This window comes from Pogoniulus pusillus, chromosome 17, assembly GCF_015220805.1.
Source record: "Pogoniulus pusillus isolate bPogPus1 chromosome 17, bPogPus1.pri, whole genome shotgun sequence".
NCBI lineage: Eukaryota > Metazoa > Chordata > Aves > Piciformes > Lybiidae > Pogoniulus > Pogoniulus pusillus.
In genome coordinates this window covers 19927459-19951723 of record NC_087280.1, presented here as the reverse complement: position 1 = coordinate 19951723, position 24265 = coordinate 19927459, and the positions used below count along the sequence as shown (strand labels likewise).

Sequence of the window (24265 nt, the reverse complement as noted above, 5' to 3'; positions counted from 1 at the left end):
CATATCAAAGGAATGAAATGCGTTTACTTTAACTTTAAGAGGTGGCTATAAACTCTCTTTTGACATTCCTTCCTACTAACCAGCCCTATCCACTCTTTTAAAGATTGACATTTCTTTGCTCTGCATCAGGCCTCAAGCTTTTAAATGTCAGTGTGGACTCCAAAGGTCTACTTATAATCTCTGCTGGTTCACAACCGCCTCAGTGCAACCCCTACCTTTCTTTGAAGCTGTACTCTAAGGCACAGCTGAGCTGCTGCTGCTGCCACTTCTTTTTCCTGCATGCTCGGTTGAAGTCCAATCCAATGCAACATGAGCCTATGGAAGATATCACAGTGCTAAGAGAGCAACCTAGCCCAGAGACAGTTAGGCTACTACACCTAGAGTGAAGCCAGAGGATGAGAAACTGATACAAACAGAGGGTCAAGAACACCAATCAGGAAGTGTGACCTCCTGAAAGCCTTCTGTTATCCCTGTTCTTCAGTCAGATGGTTTTGAAGTTTTACAGTGATTAATGGGGTCCAATTTGAGAAGAAAATTAAGAGCAAGTTGCTTTTTATGGTATGGGATTTTGATATGATATGGTCCTTAAGTTTTCAAGAAGCTAATCACCTTCACAAGCAATTAAATACTACAACTTGTCTTCTTTCTTTTCACCAGAAATTGATATTTGCAGCAACACAGAACAACTGCTATATTTATATGGCTGTGAGTTATTCTCAGATCTGTTGTTCGTTGCCTTTCACACATTAGTTAATGGACATTCCCTGATCACCTTCTTTTCCCTTTAAGAGCAAGGGAATCCATGTAAAAAAGCAGTGGCAGACACTTTTATTTTTCCCCATGGACACCTCAAAGAAACAAAGGACATTCTGTCCACAAGAAAATGTTAAACTTAGAATCAAAATATGATGGAAGCCAAATGCTGCATTAACATAAAAAGCACCTGTTCTAGTGGGAGGTGTCCCTGCCTATGGCAGGGGGTTGGAACTAGATGATCTTTGAGGTCCCTTTCAACCTAAACCATTCTATGATTCTATAGTAACTTGGATATACCTTATTTAAGGCTAGCTGGCTCGAGTTATATACACAGTGGTCTGGAGAAATAAATAGTCAGTCATAAAATGCAATGAATTGGAAGTGACCCCTAAAGGTCATCCAGTCCAACCCCCAACAGAGACTGGTACATGTACCCTTAAACACTTGCAGAAACCTGTGAAACCATTTTTTACTCTCTCACAGCTCAAAACATTGCACTGTTTGCCACCATCATTGAGGCAGGGAGAAGAGGCTTGCCCAGCCTCATGGACAGTCTTAGTGACCAGTTGCTACATTACCTTTAATGATTTCAGTTATTTGTGCCCTCCAGTAGTTACTCCTGCTAGCTGCCTCAGCTCTTAGGTGTTGAGTCTCTCCAGCTTTCCAGAGTGTTTCTGTTATTTCAGAATGGATGAAGGATGTTCTGAATCCAGACAGGGTCTTTATCACAGAAGTATTCTCTTCCATCTTTCTCTTTCACCTTAGTGCTGAAGGCTTTATTAGGATGAGTGCCTCAATAGTGACACACTGGAGCTCTTCACAAGGAGACAAATGTCTTCTCCACCTTCATAACTTAGCAGCTTGGAAAAGATGGCTGAAAAGATATTACAAAAGGCATGCAAACAAAACGCTGCACATTCCACTCCAACCCTCTGCTTCTTCAAGAGAAAGCAGCGTAGGCTATGGAGCTACACCTTACAGTGAAACATGAGGACCATAGTGCCTGTTTTAGTAAGTTTTAGAAAGCATCAACCTCTTCTAGAATAAGTCCCTCTACAAGACTCAAACACAGAGTGGGGGGACACTAGAATCACAGAATCATCCAGGTTGGAAGAGACCTCCAAGATCATCCAGTCCAACCCAGCACCCAGCCCTAGCCAATCAACCAGACCATGGCACTAAGTGCCCCATCCAGGCTTTTCTTCAACACCTTCAGGTATGGTGACTCCACTACCTCCCTGGGCAGCCCATTCCAATGGCAAATCACTCTCTCTGTAAAGAACTTCTTCCTAACATCCAGCTTACATATTAGACTAATATATGACTATATATTAGTCAGATTCTCTATCCTACAGGTGGCTAAATAATCAAGAAAAAGGTCACACAGTTGTTAAAGCAAATGTAGCAGGATATTTGCAAAGAAAAAAACTGGATTTCCATTTGCAAAAGAAAAAGCTTGACCTGCTGAAGCCAGACTCAAGTTATGTGTTCACATCACTGAAGTAACAGGAGTTATAATTTGTGAAAACTCACAGCAAACTGCTCTCAAACAACCCACGAGCCAGATCAGAAATTATTTAACTAATAATTTGAAGTGACAACACAAAAAATGTATTAGAAAGGAGGGAGAAAAAAAAAAATCAGCAAAGTATTTTCAGACCATTCATAAAAAGAAGAGATCAAATGTCAGATAAATGATTCATTATGGATTATTCATTCAGCCTATGTGTGAACATGTGACAGGAGAAAACCAGTTAGATCCATTCCCTACTTTGCTTTGCTTTAAATGAGCATGCTCAGTATAGGCTATTGTTTTGCTGGGTTACAGAAGCATTTTGTAAGGGCTTCCCCATTTATCACTCAAAAGGAAAAAAAAATAGAATTAAACAACAACAAAAAAGAGAAGTGAGGACAACAACCCTTCTGGAGTCTGAGTGCATATGTTCAAAGTAACTCTGCTGCATAAGCCAACAGAAAATTGGCCCCCAAAAAGACTTATAAAGGGATTTTGTAAGACATGAACAGAACAGCATGGGCTCTGGCTAGGCAAAGAATTCAGAGTTGTAATAGAAAACATTTATTTGGCTACAGCTAAACATCCCAACACATGTTAGCATTTGCTGCCAATATGCTTCCTAATTAAGAACAACATAAAATCATAGGAAATCCTGTATCCCTGTCTTCGTGCACTTTCCTTGTATCTTCAGTGTCCTGGCTCTGTTTCTCAAGTATAGACTGCACATGAGAAAGGTTAATTCAAAAGTAATGTTTTGCCAGCCATTAACTGTGTTGTCATTAACAAGATTAATGTACATTCCACTATGCATCACCAAGTGCATTCCCCCCTCCTGCCCCCACCCACCCTTTAAACAACTGCTCCTATTAAAACCTAATGAGCACAGCACAATTTAAAGAATAGCACCATTTCTGCTGGGCAAAGTGTCGTCTGTAAACCCTATAAAGCTGCAAGATTATTAAGGATCTAATTGAAGGGCAGCTGAAAAAAAATAGACCTCTGTTTTCTCTTGGACTATGAAGTCTTGGCCATGTTTATATATTTTATCACAATGAACAGATTTCAAGACGAAGGACAGGCTAGGATCTGTTTTTCTTCCTAGCCCTCCTCTTCCTTCAATCTCTACTCTCTCTCTTCATCTGAAACCATTCAGACACTCCTGCTATGCACAGTCCCCTACCCAGATTACCTCCAACTCATCATCCAGTGATTACTGCACAGATAAACAGTTGACTGGACCCTTCTAAACAATCATGAGATGCATTTTTTTAATAAGCTGCTCTTAGAAGACCCTAATTCATCAGCATGGATGAAACCTGGACTCTTCCTCGTGGCTAAAGTTGCTCTGTTTTCAGAAGAGGAAGCAACAAACAAATCGCTGGGTGATTATATGTGATGTCCCTCCTTCATTTTCACATTGAATGGGCCACCAGTTTGGAGATCAAGAGATCCCCCATGGGAAATTTCCAGATCTTCATTAGGTTCTTCCAAAATTTCACAGTTGTTTCATATATTTTTTTCCAGAAAATCCATGCTCCCTGCCCTGCTCTTTTCCTGCTTCCTCACTTCACTTTTCTGTTGCCCTCCCCCCCATGCCCCCAAGTTTTTGGGCGGGTTGGGGTTTTTTTCCTATTTATTACCTGTTTTTCTTGGCTCCTTCTCGCTTTCCATTTTTCATTATTAGTTCTTTATGATCTTCTGTTTCCTTTTTTTTTTTGTTCTCTGTCATGGCTGCTCTCCCAGTTGTTCTCCTCTGGGGCCCTGAGTTTCCCTTAGCTAATGAAACAAGAGCTGCCTACCTCCCTTGCTTTTGCAATCCAGCTGTTTCCTTTTTAAAGTACAAACTCATCTTTATTCAGTGAAGTTCCTGTGCAGGGTCCGATCCTTTAAGGGGAGATTGCATTTCTGTGACAGAAAAAGGGAGGTGGGAAAAAATAAGCTTTGTTGGAGGAAAAGCCCTTTGGGTAGAAATCCAACCAGCTTGCTCTTTAGAGGCAAAGCAGACTGGGGCCTTATTTTACTTAGCACCTCTTGGCACCTTGACACTGCAGAAGTCTCCTTGACAGTCTCCCCTCCCTTTTCCTCCTTCAGCTCCTAAAACCTCCCACCTTGAAAGCTTAACGTTTCCTGGCCTCTGTGAAAGTGTAGCCTAACTAACACCACAAACCTGGATTTTATATGATTAGTTAGTGAAAACTTGCCAACTTTAGGTGCAGCCTGCCAAGTCAAGTCAATTTGCTGTGATGCTTTGACTGTGCAAGTAGGTCTTAATCCCCCTTTAATCTCCAGTGTACCCTTGACATCATGGAAATTACTTACAAAGCTAATGTCATCAGATGATCCATGTTAGCTATTTCAGTGAACGTTCTTCTGCACAATAGAGCAAGTTTACCTTGTAAGACACAGGCCTCAAAATATTTTTGCTTAATGAGCCCAGCAGATATCATCTTACAAATGGGGAATGAAAACTCCTTCTTCTGCACTCTAACTCCCCAGACCTCATGTGACTTGGAACTTACTTGCTAGCCAAGCATCAGGTCAGCGTATTTTGTTTCATGTCTGATTGATTGGATAAAGAGATTTACATAGTAGCCACAACAGCTATGAGTTATTGGGAAGGCAAATTTCCCTTCCCAATTCTGCAAGGCCACTCCTGTGCCAAAATCATTTGGCTGACAGAAGAAGTTCTACCAGAGTCGTGTCTGATTGTGTGTTCAGTCCTCAAGAGCAGAAAGGGAACAGAAGAATAATGCCATGTGGTACATATGGCAACCTAGGTGAAAACTAACGTGCCTAATGACAAGGAGTTAACTCTGCCATTAGTTATTCATTTAATAATAAGGACTTCCATTTACATGATGTCCTTCATCTCAAAAGTGCTGTGCATCCCAAAGTGCTTTGTAAACCTTCAAAAGTGCTGTGCAACCTACTTAAAAGGATCACTTCACCTACTACAAGAGCATTGCCAGTGCTGGAAGAGGGGCAGGACGCACATCTGCTGGGAAGTCTGCACTGCTGCTGCCCTAGTCATAGAATCAAGCAGGTTGGTAGAGACCCCCAAGATCATACAGTACAACCTAGCACCCAGCCCTAGCCAGTCAACTAGACCATGGCACTAAGTGCCTCAGCCAGGCTTTACTTGAACACCTCCAGGGATGGTGACTCCACCTCCCTGGGCAGCCCATTCCAATGCCAATCACTCTCTCTGGCAAGAATTTCCTCCTAACATCCAACCTATACTTCCTCCAGCACAACTTGAGACTGTGTCCCCTTGTTCTGTTGCTGGTTGTCTAGGAGAAGAGACCAACCCCCACCTGGCTACAACCTCCCTTCAGGTAGTTGTAGACAGCAATGAGTCTTAAGGCTAAGTCCAGGCTTTAAGACAGGAACCGTGAAAGGAAGACTATATCCTCCTGCATCAATAGGAGGAGTTCATGATCTGAAGAGGAGCAGGGTCACTGGGGTCAGTAGTCTCCTGTAAAGGGAAGAAAGCCTAAAGGACTCATTTTAAAGGTCTGCTTGCTCTTGTGCCAGGGTAGTAGTCTGCACAGACAGTTTGTGATTAAGGAGTGACTCATTAGTGTCTTAGATGGAAGTGGAGCACTTATGAATGCTCCTCCCTGGATCACTTAAGAGGATTTTAGGAGTCATCTCATCCTAGCACCATTCTACCTGTTCCTTGCCTTAGTTTGACATAGCCCTTCAGAAGCCAAGGAAATGTCTAACATTCATCTGCCTAGGAACAAGACCACAGATTTCATTTGTGATAACAGATGAAAAACTAAGACATGGCAGAACATCCACAAGCAGGCAGACCCTGAGGAAAAAAATAACAACCCACACACAGGTATCAAAACAGAGGTGTAAAAGATTGTACATGTGCTATATCTGTCTACAAAGTCAGTGCTTCCCTTGCAAAGTACAAGATTGGATGTCCAGTAGTAGTATTTCCATCTGATTTTTAACTAACCTAAGAAAAAAATGACAACTTTTCTTCAGTGTAAGTCTCCAGTCAACTAAAACTTTGCTCACTGATGAAAGGAAATCTCCTTCCTTTCCCCACCACCCCCCCCTCCCCCCCCCCCCAAATATGTAGCCCTTGGGACATAAAGTGGTGGCTCCATGCTGAAGGACTTCACATTGGAGGCAGAAAGATATGAATGGAGAGTCAGAGTTTACATGGTGAATGTGTCTCCATCCACTTCAGCTTGTGAGAGAAAAGGGAAGTAAAAATGTACACAAGAAACAAAAACTAAGAGAGAGTTGAACTGAGAAGCAGCCACTCTATTTGAGGTTTAGCTAAAACACAGAGCTAGCAGCCTCCCAAGTTCTCACAGCCATTTTTAACTAACAGATGCAGCCAAGCTTTCAGTTTTATATTGCTGTCATAACTCATGATACACAATCTTGGGCTGCATTCAGAAGGTCCATAGAACGAGGCCAGCTTGCGATTTCATACTGGAGGGCTGCAGTGCTACTCCACTGCCAGCACCTGTGCCCGACATCTGATCTTAGGGCTGGAGCACATCCTCTCCCCCCTCTTCCCTCTACAGGACTGGCTATACCAAGCCAGCAAAGAAGCATTCCAACAGATTATGAAGTACAACTATCTTGGCCCTCGCAGCTCAGAAGAAACTAGACCTAATAGGAATTTCACACGCCATTCTCATGGATCTAAAGCAAGCTATATGGGTAGGACTGCAAGGCAGTTTCTGCCCATGTGCTCATCTGTGACCAGGAGACATGCAGATCCCTAAATGCTATGATTAGGTGAAGGATAATGACAGGGACAACTGCTGTGGTGAAACATGGGATCAACAAAATGAATGCATTCTTAGAAAAGGTGGCAAAGACGCAAATGGGAGTCACCACTGCTTCCAGAGAATGGCTTGGATTACTGAATTCACCCAGGGAAGAGCATACCTCTTCCTGTGAGGAACAGGGGCAGTATGAAAGAACATCATCTTGAGTACTGCCTTGGGAATATCAAGGCCTCCTCCAAAACAAAGGCAGTTAGCTCTGAGTCAAGCATTTGGGTAGAGCGAAGCATGAGACTAAGCTTCCACAGCTCTAATCCTCCTGAGACAGGGACTGGGACAGTGACAGGAACATAACAGTCTGTTCAGAAATCCCTCAGCACTGTGGCTCTTTTTATAGATCCCAAAGCAATGGCATGAAGAATGGAAAAGCACTTTGGTGTCACAAAGTGCACAGGAGGGGTCACAACAGATCGGATGACTAAAGAGTGAAATAGTAAATTCATCTTCTCCTGAACTCTTACAAGGGGAGGGTGGAGGAAAGAAAGGAAGTTCACTATCCTCTCGCAACTGGAGGATCCAAAAAGGGCTCCCTTTAGACAGCAGTTCTTCCCAGAAAACTTTATTACAGAGTCTCCACAAAAATGCAGCAGCTTTTTAAAGGGAATCAGTGGGCATTTCCCATTAGTTTTGGAGGTCAGTGCTCTGACTCCTAGCTCTCAGGCAGGTGTGCTGAAAGCAGTTAGAGTCAGTTCCATGAAAATTATTCAGGCATCTCGTTCCTATTGAAGTGCCTAAATATCTTAGTGGAAATGGCCTTTAATCTTCATATGAGCTGTGATCCCAGCTGAGGAAATCTGAGTCCTCTAGACAAGACCCTCACTTCTGCCTGATCCAGGGTAATTCCAAGGATTACCACTCAGAATATGGTGAGAATGGGCTGTTGTGCTGTTTCCAGGAAGACAGAACTTTCAAAATACCCAACTCCAGACACACATGAGGCTCCAGTGCCAAGCTAAAGAATGGGAATTGCAGTGAAATCCTATTAAGTGAGGGTATTGCAGTCATTAAGTGAACTACTGAATGCAATTTTGTGTTGAGGAACAAGAGGAAGGAGCTAAAAAAGGAAACTACATCTTATGAGGGAAGGGAATTCCCTGTCCTCTCAGAGGCAAACCTCTCAGAGGTTTCAGTGACGTCTAGCAGAGGTTTCAGAAGCTAGGTGTGCAAGAAATGACATGGGCTGCTTTTTTTAGTGCAAAGCTTCATGCTCAATCCTGTTCACAGCCCGGATACATTATGCTCCCTTGTGCCCTTTAATGCTAAAGGGTACTGATAGGCTTTATAGGAATGCAAACAGAGAGCATTCCACCTGTATCCACCAAAGCATTTAAAGATTCTATTAATCTGATGTCTTAATTGGTTTTGAGATTAGGAAACAGCAGAGCCTTTGTTCTCACGGGCTGGGTGCTCTTCTAGAGAAGTGGTGGAGGTTGTTTGGTTTCTGTATATTGAGGTCATTGATGTGGCAGGGAAAGCAGTAATGTAGGTGATTTATAAGGGTCACCAACTAGACACCTATTTCTTTGGGAGCTCATGATGTTTTACAGATCAGGAATAAAAGTGCTCCACTGTGTAGTACCTGCACAGTAGCACTGTGGCCACAGTGCTCCTGTTCCACCTGTCCTGTTCCACTGTTGTCAGCCAAAAGTAGAAACTAACTTAACTCAAAGTTCAGAGGTGTTAAAACTGAAGAAGTGAATTAGTCCTCTTGGATCTTATATCAAGTGAATTATGACATTCAGACTGCTTGTGGCTCTTTCCTAATGTCAAGACAGGGTTGGAGTGGGATGAGAGCAAGATTATCAGGGGAAATAGCAGCAGAGAGGGATCAAAAAGAAAATGTGTTAGAAGGAAATCAAAGTGAAGGAAAGTAGGCTACCAAATTGTGTCTACTGGGCTGCTCAGGCACAAAGAGTAGAAATTACTGAACATGATAGTCCATAGCTACCATGTAGGCAGTGACCCTGCTACTCCCCATAAATGTACTTAAGTAAGCAGTAACAAGAAAAAGACATGGTGAAAGAGTCGTCTAACTTGGGCAGTGCCCATCTCAGATCAGAAGAGAACATGGTGGAGATAAGGAAGTCCAAAAGGATGCAATCACAAGACCTGAGCATCTGTAAGTTATTTCATGGGGAGGTATCTAGCAGCACAGCTTGGATGATCCAGCAATGATTTAGCCTGAGGTGATGGAAGCAAGCCCTGAGTCAGAGTGAAGAAGTAGACTTTCCAAATATCACCTGGAAGGATCAAATTACACAAGTAAGATCAGATCTGACTGTTGTATGGACACCATCTGATTTGTAAACGTATCTGTGAGCTCCAGGTGGCTCCCTCCCTTTTCCACACTTGTCTTTTTCTACAAAATTCAAGGTTAATTATTTCATATACAAGGTAATCCAAGTTAACAACATTTGGAGTGCCACTTCCCATGCATGCCTGAGTGCCTGCTGGGATTTGTTGCTAGCAATGCCTCTCAACCACTATGCAGCCACAAGGAGTTTTACAGAGGGGCAGACACTTTATGGAGTGACATTGCTAAATCACCCTGTAGACTTCCTAGTAGCAACAGACTTTTTTTCCCCTTCACTTCAGACTCCTATAAGCTTATTTACAGAGTCAATTAACAAAAGATAACCTCCCATTGTGCAATCATCAATAAATCAATTCTGTTAATACTATCTTGGAATGTCCTCTGCTATTTACTTTAATATTGTTGACTTTCAGCACTTAAGAAAGCCAGCACCATCAAGTTTCACTTGATTATGGGTTAATGGATTTTGCAGTAGCCATTAATAAACATAAATTGTTTTGGAAAATATTTAAGTTTGTCGAATTTTACTACTTGCTGAGCACTAAAAACTACCCCTTAATGAGCATGTCTGACAATTACTACAAGAGAGACTGTCCCACACTGTAAGATTGCACTACTGCACCTGTGTATTTTGCTGTTTTATTATTCTTATAGCTCTTCTATCCTTAATCTGTAACACAGACAGCCAACAATATCCTGGACTGCATCAAGAGAAGTGTAGCCAGCAGGGCAAGGGAGGTGATTCTCCCCCTTTACTGTGTGCAGTTCTGGAGCCCCAAAACAAGAAGGACATGGAACTGTAAGAGTGAGCCCAGAGGAGGGCCATGAAGATGCTCAGATGGCTGCAGCAGCTCTGCTATGAGGACAGGCTAAGAGAGCTGGGGTTCTGCAGCCTGGAGAAGAGAAGGATTCGAGGACACCTTATAGTAGCCCTTCCAGTATCTGAAGAGGGCTACAGGAGGGCTGGGGAGGGACTATTTACAAGATCTTTTAATGACAGGATGAGGAGTAACAGGTTTAAACTTGCAGAAGGGAGATTTAAACTGGATGTTAGGAAGAAGTTCTTCACAGTGAGAGTGGTGAAACACTGACACAGGTTGCCCAGGGAGGCTGTGGCTGCTTCCTCCCTGGAGGTGTTCAAGGCCAGATTGGATAAGCCCCTGAGTGACTTGTTCTAGTGGGAGGCATCCTTGCCTATGGCAGAGGGTTAGAACTGGATGATCTTGGAGGTCCCTTCCAACCTAAACCATCCTATGAACACTCATCCAACTCTGAAGTGTGATTATTGACATAAATGTCTAAGGTAAATCTTAATTAAACCATCCAGCTATGGGCTTTTCTATTATTTGATAGATTCCTATCCCAAACAGTCCACTTATCCACACAGGACATGTTGCTGCATTGACACAACAAGCAGCACTGAGTACACAAGTAGACCCACTGATTTCAGCTCTGTGAGCATGTATGATGCCACATCCATTAATGTTCATCAGCACAGAAGGGTCCGTTAGTCACGCTGAATTGTGCCTGCTTCCACAGCAGAATGATTTATATCCACAGGACTGCTCAGCATGAGCAAGGACAGTGGAATGTTTCCCTAAATAGACAATATATAGGCACAGGAATGGGGCAGGGTCATGTTAAGGAAATCCAATGCCCTCAGCTCATTCTGCAGCTACCTTTACCCAAAACTTCAACAAGAGCACACTGCTTTCAGGGCAAAATACAACCAATGCCAAAGCAGCAGTTTAGATTTTGTTGCAGGCTGTTTGTGGTCTCAGGCAGCTAACATAACCTGAGGCTTTGGTAGGCATATATTTTAGGTTCTCCTTTGCACCCTTAAAGAAAGAAAAAAAATCATTGTGTCCTTTTTTTTCCCCATGGTATGGGTCCAAGGCAGCCTTAAGGACTTCTACTTTTTCCAAGGACTAAAGTAGAATCAGGAAAACTGTTTTAAAAAGACAGAGAACTGACATAGCCATCTTACCTTTGAGGTAAGAAATCAATTATTTCACTTATTCTCCTACTGCTTCAGAAGTCAGTAGCCTTGGCAGTAAATTGAATATTATGCTGCCACAGACAGCATCTTCCTTGTCAAGCATCTAGCTCCCTTCTTCTCTTGATGATGATTGGTGACTTTAAAACTCACATGACTTCTAGATAATAAATGAAAACTGTCATTGTTCTGGGGCTGCTGGGATTCATTTTTTTCCCCTTTCCTCTTCTTTGACCTCATTGTGATATATTGGCTACTTCAGGGTGTTTGGAAAGTAAGGGAAATACTAGGCAAGGACTTTTAAAGAAAAAACAGAGCTCTAATTAGATCCCTCCAACAGACCCTGCAATGACCCTGTTTAGACAGACATTAATGGATGAGCCTAACTTCCATGATTGCAGTACTGTCCTGGCCAAAACTGAGCCCAGACAGAGGCTTTTTGCTGGTGCCCAGGCTCCTGCCAATCTTATCTTCATCTTCAACCATGGACTGCATGTCCCTGAAGTTGCCACTGCATCAGTGCTGGCGGCTGTGTGAGTGCACTCTCAGCAGGGTCAGCTGGTCAAACAACCTTTTTGAAGGATGGAAAAGGCAGTAGGTCTCTCAGATTAATTTGGCCAGGTGGCTGGTGCAAATGTGAATTGGATTTGTGGGAATATGTAACTAAAGCCAGAAATGCCCTTTGTCAGTAGCCCAGGTCTAGACCGACCACGTACTGACCAAGTACCTGCTCCTGCAACGACCTGCACATCTCTGCAACTCAAGCATTTGACATTCATCCATTCTTGTTTCAATCAGGCAACGTTTTTGCTTTAGTAGTTTTGTTCATAGAATGTCTTTGTCTCAAACCTCACATTAGACAGTCCCTGAACTTCTGGAAATTTCAGCTCTCGTAACTCAGTACAACTTCAAAACCCAAACTATGTTTAACTGTTCATATGCTTTTTGAGTTGCTCATCTGGGATATAAATCAGAATGAGCTTTCTGGGAGAAAGAAAATATTTTGTGTTTTTGGAGGCCTGTAGTGGAGTTGGAACTGAACCAGATGAATATGGGGAGGCATGAGCAGAGCATGACAGAGGACTGGGAACTTGCTGACAAGGCATTTTCTTTGAAGAAAGGGCTTGTGAAAGAAAGGAGTCACAAAGCTAAAGGAAACACACCACGTGAAAAAGAAGAAATTCAACAGCTTAGCTATCCTGCAGTTCAGCCATCATCACATATAGGCAAAAAAATGCAATCACACCATGCAACACCTTTGGTTAGCCTGTTAAATGAAGGAAGCCATGAACACTGAATATTGTCCTTACCTCTGCTTCTATGGCTGCATATTGACAGCTCTAAGGACATACTGGCTAAGGGAGACACAAAGTCTAGATAAATAAGTTAGAGAAGGAAGTAAGCTGATGGATCATATCTTTCACCACAAGTTAGAATGGGTTGGATATGTATTGCTCTGAGCTCCTTAAGGGTTATATTTGAGTCTCTGCATTCATTCATTGCAAAACAAAAATATTAAAAGGAATTAAAGGATGAATAAATCCTGTTCTGAAATAAGGAAATAGGATGCAGATGAAAGGTTTCTTTTAAATCTGGGAATAGAGAGTATGAATTAAGTGATATAAAAAGGTCATGTAAAATGTATGGTGATTCCCATCATCTAGCATCAGGGAACCCCAAAACAGTGTTAAATATTGGCAATGATTACAGGATCACAGGATGTTAGGGCTTGGAAGGAACCCAAAGAAATCATTGAGCCCAACCCCTCTGCCAGAGCAGGACCATACTCAGGTCATAGAGGAATGCATCCAAACATGCCTTGAAAGTCTCCAGAGAGGAGATCTCCATGACCTCTCTGGGCAGCCTGTGCCAGTGCTCTGGGACCCTTACAGTAGAGAAGTTCCCCTTGCATTTAGGTGGAACCTCCTCAGCTGCAGCTTACATCCACTGCTCCTTGTCCTATCTCAGGGAGCAAGTGAGCAGAGCCTGTCTCATCCCCATCCCCCAACCCTCAGATATTTATAAATGTTTATTAGATCCCCTCTCAGTCTTCTCCAGACTAAAAAGCCCCAGGTCCCTCAGCCTCTCCTCATCAGGTCATGTTTCAGTCCCCTAATCATGCTCGTAGTCCTCCACTGGACTCTCTCAAGCAGATCCCTGTCCCTCTTAAGCTGCTAATTTTCCTTGGTGGGAAAATCTCCACATTTTTGAAAGCCTAAGGTAGCACTGCCCATACATAAAGGCACTAGAGCATCAGTAACATCTCCCTTATACCACTGGAGCAACCCATATGCTACCAAGCACTCTATTGGCTTCCCACAAATAAATTACAAGACAGCACCTATCCCCCAAGTGTGTATTAATGTTCCTGCCTTCTCAGGTCACACAAAAATATGTATCCCAAAGCAGGAAAGTAATAATCATGGGAATTATTTTTGTGCTTTCCTATACACACACACATATATATGTATAACAAAATGATGCCCTAACCACTCACCTTGTCAACACACAGGCATTTAAAATATCTCCCACTTGCAATGCACAGGACACATGGCTGAATAAGCCACTCTCCCACTGAACTGTATGGAGAGCTGAATGATATGTTATAAATAAAAGTAGTTATGGATGCTAGCAGTTCTTAATCTCTTCCTATTACATTTAGATCTTTAAACAGCATTTCAGAAGATGATGGGAGGTATGAGACAACCCCTGCCCCTTTTACTCACTCACCCAAGTGATCCCCATCCACTTGGGCACAAAATAAGTATTGCATGCAGAATCTGTATTTAAATAATTGTGGCATAATAGAGGGAGTAAAGGCTAAGAAGGAGCTGTTCTGGTCCATTGGGTAAATATTATGATCTTTACAGTGGAAAATAAATGCCCAGCTATCTATGAAACCAATAGAGCTGTTCCAGGCTATCAAGTTATAATTTGTGTTTTTTTTAAAAACAGTTTTTAAATGGAGTTGCTCTGATCTATAGAGCACATTATATAGCTTGGAAAGACTCTAAATACATATTTATCTGGAAAAATTTAAACAGCTCCCTATAAATAATAAGCATCTTGAGGTGGGGAACGAGCCTTGATTAAATGTGTCACTGGTTTGCACATAAAATCAGATGAACACAGAACACCATTTCCAACAGGAATATCACATTTGAGCCTCTTTCCTTGTCTCAAAAGCTAAGATGAGGTTGAGGGAGCTGGGGTTGTTTAGCCTGGAGAAGAGGAGGCTCAGGAGTGACCTCACTGCTGTCTACAACTACCTGAAGGGAGGTTGTAGCCAGGTGGGGGTTGGTCTCTTCTCCCAGGCAACCAGCAACAGAACAAGGGGACATAGTCTCAAGCTGTGCCAGGGGAGGTCTAGGCTGGATGTTAGGAGGAAGTTGTTGGCAGAGAGAGTGATTGGCATTGGAATGGGCTGCCCAGAGAGGTGGTGGTGTTCAAGAAAAGCCTGGATGAGGCACTTAGTGCCATGGTCTAGTTGACTGGCTAGGGCTGGGTGCTAGGTTGGACTGGCTGATCTTGGAGGTCTCTTCCAACCTGGTTGATTCTATGAGTCAAGTTCAGGCAGTCTTAGATGAGAGACCTCCATGGAGGACCTAGTTATTGCAAGGAAGGATGCTGACAATTCTGGTTTATGCACTGTCCTCTGAGTTAGCACTGAATTTATTTTCTACCTTGATGCTGAGGTGTGCTGAGTTGCTGTCCTTCGGTGGTATCCAAAAGAAAACCTACCCTCTACAACAGCAGCTCATTAAAGCTTCCATGGCATGCTTTGCAAGGCCAGGGTGCCAACCAATGTTCTGAAGAAGTTCCAAAAAGTAGTCATTAAATTGTCTCTCAGGTCTCCCTGCAGCTTCAATTGGATGTGGCATGCTTCTTTGGTTTCTACCCTGGTGTGTAGTGTCACTAGACACCATTAGACAGCTGTTGTGCTTGAACCTTGGGATAGCTCTGTAACAGTGGTGGGTGATGCTAATTCGGTATAACACTTATCCAACTCACAGGGCTTAATTAAGGTGCTGGTTGAAAGATTCTGGAAAGAGGCTAGCAGGTTATTGTTTTTCACTTTTACACATATAGTTACAATTTTCTCAAATAAACTCAATTAAAAAACAGGAACACAACACAGATTAATGGCTGCAGCACCACTTGTCCACATCTCTAGGCTAAGATGGATTTGACCAAGTCCTGCCCCTCAGTCTTTTAAGACAATAATGCACTTTTCAAAGGGTATTTTTACTTTGTTTCCACAGTACTATAACTTCAGGTCAAAATGTCAGAAAAGCTTGATATTCTTGCCTATTTTTTTTTGCCCAGGTTTTGTCATACTGTTATTTAAACATAGGTTTTTGGATTTAATTTGACAATCTTTATGTAGTGGCTGGCATGGTAATTGAGTCTACTTGTCTTTTTCAGGACACCAGAAGATCTAACTAAGTCAGAATGTCTCAGTTACAGTCCAGATCTCTATTTATTACCTACCTCACCAAGAAAGACAAGGTGAGTTATCATTCAGTACAGAACCTGAAAGGCATTTATATGCTTGAAGTACTGTATAACCATCCTGTACAGAAGCAGAGTGCTTACAGCCCAGACAAATCCCTTTGAAACAATACTATTGAGCCCAAATTGACTACACAACTGAGGGCAGAAATCTCAAAAGCTTACCTCCCACCCAGCACCAAAACTAACCCCTTCAGAGATTACTGATACAATGGCTTATGACAGATTGCTCCTCAGCCTTACGACTTACATTCTGTATGATAAATTCAACATGAAGTGACAGTCACAGCAAGTGTTCAAGGCTGTAACTAAAAAAATAAGAAACCTAATTTTTGCTGAAGTTAGAAGTCCAATGAACAAGAAAATGTGAACATATACCTACGTGTGTGTATATATATATCTCAAAGCTGCAATCTCTGTAAATGCCATCGCCATTACTTACGCCTGGGATGATGTTAATGTTTGAAAATATTTCAATAGGAAGCCAATTTCAGACCTGCAAATTGCCATCACAAAGACAATATTTCAAAGCTTCTCATAGGGGAGAATGTTAGCAGACCAAGGAAGAAGAAACCTGCCTGCTCCACTTAGCTCCATCGCAGATTGGATGAGGCCGCCCTACACATCAGTTTGAGTGGGAAGTGCCCTCAAATTTTTTTATCCTGGGCTACTGCTTGTCTTTTTAAATTAGAACACACTTAGTGGGCAAAAATATACATAGAGTTTGTAATCATGGGTAAAAATTAGCGTCACCACTTTTGGCATTAATCCAGACATGTCCCCACTGTAGCCTGTAGCAGAATATATATGGATGAGATCTCTTACTTGTGCTCAGGTTAACATTGAAAATCTGAGGTGGGGGGAGGAGAGAAAAAAGGAAGATTTACCTACAATAATTTTTAGGGGAAACATTTTATTATACTGACACATGATGAACCTATTTTTTTCCCCCCTTCTTGTACCATATTTTAAAGCAAAGTCAGAAACAAAGAATATCAGTCAGGACTATTTTTTCCCCCTTTTACTTTCACTGTGCTGTTTGGCTGAAATAACCTTGCACAAATCTCTGTGAATCCTAAGTTGTATTTAATTTCTTTGTTTTTCAGGTATTTTAGGTAGAAAATCTTAAGCTATGAAGAGTATTTTTAGGTTATTAAAAAATGTTGACATTTACTGGCCAGGAGCCTGGCATGTAGTTGCAAAGGTCATCAATGAGTAAACAGACATTAATGGTTAGCTGGATAACTGGTACATAAACAGGTCATATTAATAATTAACACAGAGGAAAACTGGCAGTTTACAGCAAGCTTAGTAAAACAGCTAATAGAAATAACTTTTAAAAGGCCAAGGACCAATATTTTTAAGGCACCTAAAAATTAAACCTCGAGGAGCTTAATTTTAAGGCATTAATTTCTCATTCTTCTCTCTCTCTCTCATGGTCAATTTTTCCCCCCCCTTCATGGAATGTAAAATTATTTGAATCACTGCAAAAAGCATTGCACAGTTTATTCTGCAATTGATTCTCAGGCTGATGCTGTCTTGTTGAGAACTCTGAAGAATATAAAAGATTTAAAGAACTGATTTCATCCATAACTGAATTTAAAAAAGGAATTGGTTCATTATATGGAAAGATATAAAATATGTGACCATTTGGATTTAGCATTCCATCAATGCTGACTAGAGCTGCCTATTGCTTCTAAGCAAAATGTCCCTTGGTAAAAGTTTTACCAACACCTTTTATCTAAAATATAAAAGCCTCAACATTTGTCTCCCACATCTAAAAAGTAAGATTTTTTTTTCCCACCTCAATTCCTTTTGGCTTCTCAACTCTACAGCAGCTTTCCTTTGCAGATCTGTTTATTCCAGACCAGTACCAAAATTACCATGAATCCAGGCCTCTCTCTTAGGTCCACAATTAGTCCTAGCTGACTTGACTGTAAATAGGTCCCTGGTCATTCAGGCAAGGAAGTAAAGGCAGCCAGATCTGAGACTAATTGCATCTCTCTTGGCATGTATTCACAATGCAAGCTTCAACAGAAACGAGTCAGTTGACTTCTTACTTTTCATTATTATTTTACCTAAAAATTGCATTGAGCATACAAAGTTACCTGATAGAAGGGAGTAGAATTTCTGACAATCCAACAATAATTGTTATGGTGGTCACACTGTGGGCAAATGCATGAAAATATTTCCATAGATAAATATTGCTCTTTTCTAGTGGAAAAAAAAAATTGCTGCTTTTGAGAATTAAGCAAAACAAAACTATAAAGATGTTGAGCACAGTTGTAGAAACATCCAAGATCATTTAGATGCTACATTCAGAGAGCAGAGCAATAGGGAAGCCAAAGAAAAGTATATGGAGTATTTCATAATTCATAGAAATCATAGAATCAACCAGATTGGAAGAGGACTCCAAGATCATCCAGTTCAACCTAGCACCCAACTAGACAATGGCACTAAGTGCCTTATCCAGGCTTTTCTTCAACACCTCCAGGGATGGTGACTCCACCACCTCCCTGGGCAGCCCATACCAATGCCAATCACTCTCTCTATGAAGAACTTCCTTCTAACATCAGGCCCACACCTCCCCCAGAGCAACTTGAAACTGTGTCCCCTTGTTCTGTTGATGATTGCCTGGGAAAAGAGACCAACCCCCACCTGGCTGTACCCTCCCTTCAGGTAGATGTAGGCAGACAACTGTCTGTTGACAGTCAGTCAACAGAAAGGGTTTCTGATGATGAACTTGGAGAACCAGGAGTCTTCTGTAATGCTGCAGATGTAACACAAAATACATTGGCATCAGAAGGGCCTCCCCCTTTGGCTTTTACCAAAAAACTATTTGTTTTCTTAATGCTATGAAGAAGTCACCATCTTTATGTGCCAGCATATGGATTTCACAAATGCAGAAGTATTTCTGTGTGCATAGGCAGTCTCAGGCTTGCAATGCCACTCAGCCTTTTAACTTGACAAAAGAACCCAGAATTAACATTTCTATCCTCTCATGAACATGTGGCCATTTTATTTCATGATTACTGTTCCCTGTTTGTCAAATGGGATCCACTTTATGACGCTGATGTCTAGTTAACGATAGTGAGCCATTAATTGATACCAGCTTTATCCACCATTCCAAATAGATTTCTTGTTACAGTAGAATATGAAGAGACAATATATATACACACACACTCTTGTCCTTAATACTTTCAAGATGCAGACAACTATATGCCAAGTACATCTCAGCTTTTAGCATCTTGTTTGGTATGACCTGAGGGTCAATCCCACCTAGAGCACTTCATTCCCTCCCTCCCATGAACTCTAGTTCTGTCCAAAGACCAATACAGACAAAACTGGTACTAAAGGCCTCTGTTTGATCTAGATTTGAAAATAGATATTCACACAGTAGAAATCTCTGTGAAGGATGAAGAGCTCTCCATTTGGAGTGGGTGTTTGATTTGTTAACTGCTTGTTTCTATGGCTCAGAAGATTCATGGTTGCAAAAGGTCAACAGTTATTGGTACAAAAGTCTGCTAAACATTTTCAGAAATAGACCATCTTCTGTGTGCCCACATTCCTTATTCAAAAAGGAAGATTCTCAAGACATTTAAGACTATGCTGTAATATTATACAACCTATTCTTATTCTTGGACAGCTGTATTTCTTCAGTCTCCTCTTACTTAGCAAGTAACTTTTTCTCATAAATTTACCTTAAAAAAAAAAAATCTATCTTTAATTAACTATGCCATTCTTTAATCCTTTTAATGCCACTAAAATACATACTGGAGAACTTTACAGCCCCAGTCAAAAGGGCACGTTGGCAGAAGAATATTGCAGCTGTGTCGCCTGAAATATCTTAGAAAGTAGTGTCCAGAGGGAGTGGGAGAGCTTGGTAAAATACTGACAGATGTAAATAACAGTGTCACATTTTGGGATGAAAACCAGTTCATGGTTGGGCTCATTAAGAGCAATTTCTCTGTCTCTGCAAGGCTGCACGGAAATGGGGAGGTCTGCACCCCAGGCAGCAGATACCGCAGCAGCGGAGAAAGGAGACTCGCTTTGCACTGCTAATCTAGTTAATCCTGGTTATTCCAGCGTTCCTTCTGCAGCAACGCAGAGTGATGTGGCTGGGAGGAAGGGATGAGCCTGAAAGAGATAACGGGCAAGGGCAGAGGAAGCAGATCCCCCTGGTCCTCCTGTTTTTCCAGGGGAGAGCTACTGCGCTGGGGTGACTGCAGCCATCAGGCCAGGAGAGCTAACACAAAGCGACACTTTCGGCCTCTGAACATTTTACGCTCAGCAGAAATAACGAAGCTGTGCACGGTGGGACACGATTTACCCCCTAGGCCCCCCGTTTGGCCATCCTTCCTCTGCTAAACTCACCGAGGAGATCTAAAATAGACACTCTCCGGAGCATGGGACAAAGCTTTCAGCTCCACCACCCAAGCATCAGCCTGCTGCTTCACTCAGCAGGGCAGGAAACTGCAGCAGAGACTTGGAAATGTCTGGAGGGAAAAAAACATGCATTCAGGATTTCATGGGGAAAGGAAAATCAAAATTTAAAAAAAAAAAAGAAAGAAAAAGATTTAAAAAACCCCACACCAGGAAAATAAACTGAGGTATAAAATTGTGAAAGCCATTAAAAAAAACCCTCACTGTTTAAACTTAAAAATAAGTGCAATGGCATCGTCACATTCTTTAAAAGCTTTGCACTGCTCAGAATGGCTTTGTTATTAGTGATTCTTAATGCATGAGATAGTGGTTTGGAATAAATCTTTAAGTAATTCAAAACAAGGACTCTTCAGTAAATAGTTGAAATTAAAGGGGGAGTTAGAGTCATCTGGTTTCCATTAGGATGATAAAATAGTTCACTTGAAACCTTTTACAAGACGCTTTGTTACTGGGAGGTGTCTGTGCATCTCACTCCATCACTAGCCATTTGACACAACATAAAAGGCTTCAAAAGCCATGCTAGGCTTCTTAATCAAAAACTAATTGTAATAGATATTGGGGAGTGTTAACACTGTGACCGCTAGGTTGTATCTTCGGTATATAAGCAGGAGTGAACATTAAACACAACCCCGAGTTGATAGGGCTTATCAGAGTTTCAGAGCTAAGTGCTAAGCACCACGGCCCTGGTATCTCCGTGCTGTTGCTTTGTACCACTTTTGGAGTTAATTGTACTGTAGGACTTCATCTTCCCTGCAAAATTTACAGTTCTTCAGAGAAATTGCAAGCCTGCTGGAGAAACTGCTGAAGTTTACAGGGGTTCGGACGAACCACAGGGAAAGAAAATGCGGTTTCTACTTCAGCATCTTTTGCTGAGGAAGAGGAGTTCTCCCTCTGCCCCTCCCCATTTCATCCCATAATAGAAGTCACTTCTGTTTCTCAGTCTTGAAACTTTACTTGCTGTTAATGCAAGTGGCAGAAGTAACACAACACCAGCTCCCTAAAACTGTGCCAACCCTGCGATTGCCACTAAATGGGCATCCACACTTGCAGAGTTTCCCGTATGCCTCCTGATGACATGAATATTCAGAGCGCTCAGGGAAACAGCTTTATTGATTTTACTGATACAGGGTGGGATCAGTTACTGATTTTAACTTAATTCATGCATTTCTCCAGATAACAGATGACCTTAATATTTACACATTATTGCACCATAACAAACCCAGGCTGGGTCTTCTATGAACTGCTCAAAAATCAGAGTTCAACTTTTTGCAGCAAGGAGCTCAGAACCAGGCTGCCGTAGGGTGAGGAAGTCAGAGATATGGCAATTTACTCCAGCTGAGAACGCAGCCCAGAGTGTAAAATTCCTTGTTCAGTGCAGCAAAGTGCATTAAAAAGACTGCTGCTGTTATTTCTCATGAGTTCATTATAACCTGTATGCTACCGAAGTCTCCAGACAGCTGTGTTCTTTTACTCCAATTTCAAACAATATAATTAAAAAAGCATTTGATGAAATGTAGACACTTCTACCATTTACACTGGAATGCTGGCACCATCTGAAAATCAGCTAGTCTGTAAATACCAGATTAGGATCTGTGTAGCCAAGGGTTTTATTCCAGGAAAGCATATTCAAAAGAAAGCCTCAATCTTTCTTGGTGAAGAATAAGCTACAATTGTAAGACCCATCATTATCCCAAATGTTCTGAGAAGCCAGGAGAGCTGCAAATGTTAAAACAAAACATAAGGAAACTGCTTTGGACATTTAAGTGGAGGCAAATAAGGATGATGTACTTTTCCCCTATTAGTTTACTATATAAATGAGAAGACATTACAGAGTGAAATTTAATTAAAGTAATTGACCAAATTGCATTTTGTAGTAGTTATTGTCGTTAGCAGTCCTGACTCCTCTGTCAAAAGGATTTGCTGAAGATTGTTTCTAAGGAGTATTTATTATGAATATTAATCTCTCCAGTAAGTACCACCAACATATTAAAATTCATTTGAAGCACTTTATGGAAGACTGCAAACAGAAATGACTGGTGAAAAACAAGGTGTCTAATCGTGTTAGCTTGGTTCACACATGGTTAACCCAGAAGTAGAACAGGGAATGGAAATGTAATAAAAGGTGTATTGGTTATATTATGATGAAAGTGTGCTTAAAGGCTACCTGATTTCCAGAGAAATTCAGGGTGTGATACCAGAAATGCTGATGGTTCTGCACTGTCTCACTTGAAAAGTCTGACTGTTCAGCCCATGTGCCACTTCCAGCCCCATCTCTGGCACCTTCTGTGAACCCAAGCTAGACCAGTAGTGGTGTGACGAGTAGGAGCATTGGTGAGGCTATACCTCAAATCCTGGGTTGAGTTTTGGGGCCCTCATGCCAAGAAAGAGGTTGAGGGGCTGGAGTGCATCCAGGCAATGAAGCTGGTGAAGAGTGTGGAGAACATGGCTGGTGAGCAGTGACTGAGGGAACTGGGATTGTTTTGTGTGGAGAAGAGGAGGCTGAGAGGATACCTCATTGCTCTCTACAACTCTGTGAAAGGAGGTTGCAATGAGGTGGAGATTGGTCTCATCTCTCTAGTATCAGGTGATAGAATGAGAAAAAAAATGGCCTGAAATTGTGCCAGGGGAGGTTTAGGTTGGACGTGAGAAACAGTTTCCTTGCTGCAGGAGTGGTTGGGCACTGGAACAGGCTGCCCAGGGAGGTGGTGGAGCGCCCATCCCTGGAGATGTTCAAGCAATGTGTGGCCATGGCACTTTAGGGCATGGCTTAATGGCTATGGCATCATCAGTTTGAGGATTGGATTGATGATCTTAGAAGGCTTTTCCAACCCAAACACAATAACACAATCCTACTCCTCCACAAGCTTCAATTCAGCCAAGTACTTAAGCGCATCATAAGTCAGCAGAAAGAAGCATCTAAACATAGAGTCAGTTCAAATAAAGAGGCCCAGCCAGCACCCATGGGTAACGTTAGAGTGACCATCAACATTCTTCCTGCCTAACCAGGGGGCCACCAGGCACCCCAGCCTTTGTTCCCTTCCCATTCACCAGGTGGACTTACCAGTGATGACAGAAGGAGAATCCTTTTGCCCAGTTGGGCACAGCTTAGAACTTCTGCCTTTCCTGGGGCAGATTAAAAAAGGGGAGTAAGCAGGGAAGGCAAAGTGATCACACCTGGGGTGGGAGGAGATTCCAACAGAGCCCAGGTGTTATGGGTTTGGGGGAGAAAAGGAGGAAATGCTGTGTGGGGTGGGAAAGGGGCAGGTGTGGTGGTGAAAGGAGGGAGATGGAGAGGAAAGCGATGGAGATGGAAAGAAAAGGAGGAAGATGGGGGAAAATAGGAGATGGAGAGGAAAGGAGGGAGATGGCAGAGAAATGGGATTTAAAAAAAATGAAAACTGGACTGTAAAAAAAATAATAATTAAAAAAAAAAAAAAAAAGGTGATCCTGCTCTGGTAGAGGGGCTGGACTGGATGACCTTTCAAGGTCCCTTCCAGCCCCTAACCTTCTGTGATTCTGTGAATTCCTGTTTGATCTTTTTTGTTTGGAAGTGTATCATTAATCAGGGCCACAGTTCCTATGGAGAACTTGTTTCACAGGTGCTATCCATGCTCCTTATGCTGACAACAGACAGCTTGGGTTCAGTATTTAGTACTCCAAATTGTACCTGTGAAGCCCCTCTCTTTGTAGGGGAAAGAACACCTTTTGTAATTGCGGTGCATACATGAAGTGCCACATAGAGTCATATTAATGTCTCATCTAGCAGCTTAGATGACACAATTTCATCTCTTCAATGCTGCTTGACCATCTTGTTCAGAAGAAGATGCAAGTGGAAGTGAGATGAGAAGGTAGTGACTGTCAATGAAATTAAAAACAAAAAAATAAAGAGATAAAAACTAGGAAATCTT

At 42.0% G+C, this 24265-nt stretch overlaps 2 long non-coding RNA genes across 2 annotated transcripts in view; one reads left to right on the top strand and one right to left on the bottom strand.

Annotated features, from left to right (window-relative positions):
• Window positions 1-24265, top strand: part of LOC135183156 (uncharacterized) — a 207463-nt gene that overhangs the window by 97245 nt on the left and 85953 nt on the right. The window contains exon 2 of the long non-coding RNA XR_010305430.1: window positions 15828-15911. This is a non-coding gene — a long non-coding RNA (uncharacterized LOC135183156). The remainder of the gene's footprint in view (window positions 1-15827; window positions 15912-24265) is intronic.
• Window positions 5-23490, bottom strand: LOC135183154 (uncharacterized). The gene is made up of 4 exons (XR_010305427.1): window positions 23419-23490; window positions 20289-20410; window positions 1335-1630; window positions 5-315 (listed from the first exon to the last, which is right to left on the bottom strand). It is a non-coding gene; the product is annotated as an uncharacterized LOC135183154 (long non-coding RNA).